The sequence below is a fragment of the Perca fluviatilis genome, chromosome 16, assembly GCF_010015445.1.
Source record: "Perca fluviatilis chromosome 16, GENO_Pfluv_1.0, whole genome shotgun sequence".
Taxonomy (NCBI): Eukaryota; Metazoa; Chordata; class Actinopteri; order Perciformes; family Percidae; genus Perca; species Perca fluviatilis.
The window spans coordinates 6,554,795-6,559,883 of NC_053127.1; the positions used below are offsets into that span (position 1 = coordinate 6,554,795).

The window sequence follows — 5,089 nt, forward strand, 5'->3', positions numbered from 1 at the left end:
TACTGAAGAGGCATTTTTGGTGGCCATCCGCCGAGGCTGACGTCCGGGAATACGTGGCGGCCTGTTCCATCTGTGCCCAAAATAAGGCTTCCCACCGGGCTCCTTCGGGCCTGCTGCAGCCTCTTCCTATCCCGAGTCGTCCTTGGTCTCACGTGGCCTTGGACTTCGTCACTGGACTTCCTATGTCTGAAGGTAATGACACCATACTCACCATCGTGGACAGATTCTCTAAATCTGCCCATTTTGTTGCATTACCAAAATTACCGTCTGCCAGTGAGACGGCCGACCTCTTTGTCCTACATGTATTCCGTCCCCATGGAATACCTGTGGACATAGTGTCCGATAGAGGCCCACAGTTCATTTCTCGGGTATGGAAGGTGTTTTGTTCTGCTCTGGGTGCCTCTGTCAGTCTCTCATCAGGTTTCCATCCCCAGTCCAATGGCCAGACTGAGAGGACCAATCAGGACCTGGAGGCTGCTCTACGCTGTGTGACATCTCAGAACCCGTCCACCTGGGCCAAACACCTCCCGTGGGTCGAATATGCCCACAATTCCCTCACCTCATCTGCCACCGGCCTCTCACCATTCGAGGCGGCGTTGGGGTACCAACCGCCATTGTTCCCGTCTCAGGAAAAGGAGTTAGCCGTCCCGTCAGTTCAGGATAACCTTCGTCGCTGCCGCAAGGTGTGGTTGGACACCCGGGAGGCCCTTCTACGGACAGCAGAGCGTAACAAGAGAGTGGCGGACAGGCACAGGGTAGTCGCTCCCCAGTTCCAGCCTGGTCAGCGAGTCTGGCTCTCCTCCAGCAACATCCCTCTGCGCACTGACTCCCGTGGCGCTGGCGGTATTTGGGTCCTTTCGAGATCGACTCCATCATCAACCCTTCGGCTGTCCGGTTGAAGCTTCCCCAGGCCATGAGAGTCCATCCTACATTTCACGTGTCCCAGCTGAAGCTGGTCTCCTCCAGCCCTTTGTGTCCGCCTGTGGATCCCCCTCCGCCACCGCGTATTATTGACGACCATCCTGCCTACACGGTGCGGAGACTGCTGGATGTCCGGAGGCGTGGTAGAGGGCTTCAGTACCTGGTGGACTGGGAGGGATACGGTCCCGAAGAGAGGTCCTGGATTCCCCGGCGGTTTATACTGGACCCGCAGCTGGTGGCTGACTTCCATAGGGACCACCCTGACAAGCCGGGTGGGTCGCCGGGTGGCGCCCGTTGAGGGGGGGGTACTGTTACGGTCCGGCACTGTTGTTCCTGTCCCCGTTTGTTTTCCTTTTCCCTTTTTCCCTGTGTGTGTTGTCTGTGTCTGTCTCCTCCTGCTGTGCAGTCCAGTCAGAGGATCTAGGTCAGGGGGCGTGGCCATTACCTCCAGCTGCAGCTCATTGTCACCAATCAACCAGCAGTTATCTACCCGGGCTGGCCACCTCTCCAGCGCCAGTTCGTTCCTACACCACCTGTGGTAACTTGGCTCCGTACTGCGATCTCAGTTCAGTTGTTACCCTCTCAACATTGTAGTTGTCTCTGCCACGTTTGTAACCTGTCTCTCCTTCAATCAGATCCCGTCTGTTCCTGCTGCCTGCCTGCCTGCCACTTCCACGCCGCAACCTGCTCATCTGTTGTCTGATATCCTCGTCATCCAGCTCTCAGTGCTACTAGCTCTCCACCCCACTCAGCTCCTATTCCGGTCTGAAGCTGCTCCACCCTGAACTGTTTTCTCTCTGCCAAAACACGCAGAATAAACAACATCTTTAATCACCCTCTTTGTCCGTGTGTCCGTCTCTGCGCCTGAGTCCCCACCAAGCTTAACAGGGATGTTAGAAAAACGTGCTCTGGTGCCAGGTTTCATTTGATCCTCCAGTAACAGAGCTCATTTGACCAAGCTGACGCTCAGCAATTATTGGCCAGAATAGCTTTAGAGTAGCTACCGGTTTTGTTTGGAATGAATAGTACAATAACTGGGGTTTAGCAAGAGCAGTCACAGCCATGATGGCGACATTGGGCGCTGAACATTAAAGGAGGCAGTTTCAAAAGAAGGAAGGGTTCTAACTTTAAACTACTGCAAATAAAATCAGTCAGTCATCAAACTGCAAATCATCACAACGACAAATGCAATGAATTAGCAATGATTGAAATTTGGAGAACTCATTAAGTGAAAAAGCTTTCATACCTGTTATGTATGGGCACATTGTAATTATAGCGGAAGGCACTAATGACATCAACACTGCCACAATTACCTAGTTAACTGATTCATGTATTTAGTTGGTGAGAACAATTAAATCAACAAAAAAAAATCTAAATGAAGTCTGAGATGAATGGTGTAGAATATTAGCAGTTAAAGTTGTATCTGTGCTCATAAAAGAGCTGTGCAGTCATTGAGGAAGTAGTTCAAGGAAATGTCTCTGACGCATAGAAGGTTAAGTCGTTATCTAAAGTTTAAGCCTTTTATGGCATAAGAATGCATTGTGTACCAGACAGATAAGCAGAAGAACAGGAAAAAACAGTTAAAGTTAAAAGAATAGAAGACGAAGTTGCAACACACAGAGGCTCCAACCTTGGTGTGTGTGTTTGTGAAATAACAGTTTTTGTCTAGAATTTATAAGACACCCCCCTTTGAGGGGAGGATAAAAGCTGAAGGGAGAGAATAGATCGGCGTTCATTTGAACCGAGATCCTGGTGGACTGGGCTCTGACTTGATGTCTGTTGCTAGGGAAACTTAGACTCTGTTTTTGTGAACCCACAGTTGTGCTGTAACTTTAATACTGGACTCAGTAAACTTTGCTTAACTGAACTCTTCGTCTTAGATTGATTCTTGTGTTCTGGTAAACTTAAGTCCGATGAAAGAAGGCGCGGGAATTAATACATGTGAGTCAGTTTTGACAGACCTGTCTTTTGGACAGAATTCCCTTCAATGGCCAAAATTAAAATTCTACAAAAGTAACAGCTTAAGTGTCGAACAGATCAGTTGCACACATACACACGGTGGCTCTGGATCTTGTACAAGTAAAACTATGCAAACACACACGTACGCACAGCATGTCAGCATCACTTCTTCACATCACAGAATGAATAATCCATGGAGTTCAGAGGTGACGTACTGCAATCAGGAGCAGTTTGCCCTGCTTCAAAAAAATCAACACGCGTAATTCTTCCAATTCTGAAACAAACTGACCCAAACACTTGCAACTCCCACATCGTTTGAGGTGAAGTAACCTTGGAGCTGAGAGGAGAAAATATACAATCGGGATACTTTACAGATATCTGCTATTTGATGAGAACACACGGTCTTCATTCTAATACCCCAAAAAAGATATTTTATTCAGGAATCACATTTTTTTTTTATTTGAGGAGAAGTCTGTGTTTTTACCATCTGGCTCTTTTAAGTGTAGATTTAGCTAGGTATTCTGGCATATTAACTGTAAAGACTTTAAGACAGATTGATGAAAGTTTAGAGTCACACTGTTGCACTGGGAACCATGTTTTTGTCATGAACACACACACAGACTGCAGTTTATTTTGACTTAAATCCACATATACCAAATGTGTATTAATCCGTTGCTAAAAATAGTCCCCAACAAATGCACCTTTTACTCTTGTTTAAGTAACGTTTACCAAAAACTTCAGTGCCTGTTTAAGGAGACTGAGCTTTTTTTTTTTTTTTTAAGAAAAGAAACTATATTTAGATATGTAAGCAATTTTTAATGATTTGATAGTAAGCATTGGGCTTGGGGCTGAGTGCCACAGACACAGAGTGGGGAAGTCAGTCGGTTCATGGCATTTATTGACAATGAGGGAAATATAGAATAACACAAAAATCATCTATAAATTATATAACGTAAATCTTTTTCTTTTCACTTATATATGACATAATGTTGATCATTTTGTGAATGTGTGGATGTGTTTACAGGTTTTCAGATGTTGGAATGGCATTTTCTTTTTCTTTTTTTCTGACAATTCTCAAATAAGGGAAATCTAATCACATCATCATCCATCCATCATCTGCCCATTATCCATCCACTGCACCATTAGCATTTGTCCACCCAACACATTCTCACTCCCAGTGCATCAAGAAGCGATGCTTTATCAGGTGCCTTTGGCAGTATTTGAGGAGTTGAAAGTGAGAACGGGTTGGTTCACCAGCCATTCACTCGATCAACTTTTAATCCACCATTAATTCATTCATTGATCCACTTTACCATCTATCTAGTATCGCATTGCCAGACTTTCCTCCACAGCGCTGTGGCGGAGGTTCTGGCTAGTCCACACAGAATTCCGGGAAGGGAGAAAAACGTGCTCTGGTTTATTGGCATTTATTTTAACCAATCACAATCGTCTTCAGCGCCTGACGGAGCCACAGTGCCACTGCAGAATAGCCTTGAGAAGGAACTTGTTTTGGTGGAACGTGTGTACGCTCAAAAGTTACTTAGTCGTGCAACAGAAAACTCAGATTGGACAGATAGTCTAGCTAGCTGTCTGGGTTAGAGATCTGAGGAGCAGTTAACCATAGTCCTCATAAATCCACTGGAGTTTAAAATTGCAACACAAAGAAAGCGGTAAGGGACATCTGGCTGAAAAAAGTGACAACCGCCGGCATCGGAGCATTCCCGGAAGTGGAACGTCCTGGATATAGACTACCATCTATCCAACAATCGTCTATCGCACCAGTAATCCAATCCACTATTTATTCATCTCCCTCTCTATCCATCCATCCATCCATCCATACATCCATTCATCCATCCATCCATCCATTCACCCAGCTTTTCTTCTTTTATGTACTGTGAACGAGGCTGTAGACCTTAGACCTAGGCTTTTCCTCAAGTCCAGAGGCCTACTGTATTGATGGTGACATTGTGCCATCCATAATGCATTTCTCCCTGAAGAACACCTGTCTGGCAGAGTTTGCATTTGAAATTTGTGCATCCACACACAAACACGCACACACGGTCTCAGAAATCTGTTATTCAGATCCATTATGGATTTCGGGACCAGTCTCTGAACACAGTGGGGCTCTGATTTATCTACATGAGATGTTACTCTAACAAGAGGACAAACTCTGCTGCTGATTTTCAAGTAGGCACACTGAGCACACACA

General features: G+C 45.8%; 1 long non-coding RNA gene across 1 annotated transcript; it reads left to right on the forward strand.

Annotated features, from left to right (window-relative positions):
* Positions 1-1,089: 1,089 nt before the first annotated feature.
* LOC120544622 lies at positions 1,090-1,755 on the forward strand. The gene is made up of 2 exons (XR_005636526.1): positions 1,090-1,459; positions 1,557-1,755. It is a non-coding gene; the product is annotated as an uncharacterized LOC120544622 (long non-coding RNA).
* The last annotated feature ends 3,334 nt before the right edge of the window (positions 1,756-5,089 follow it).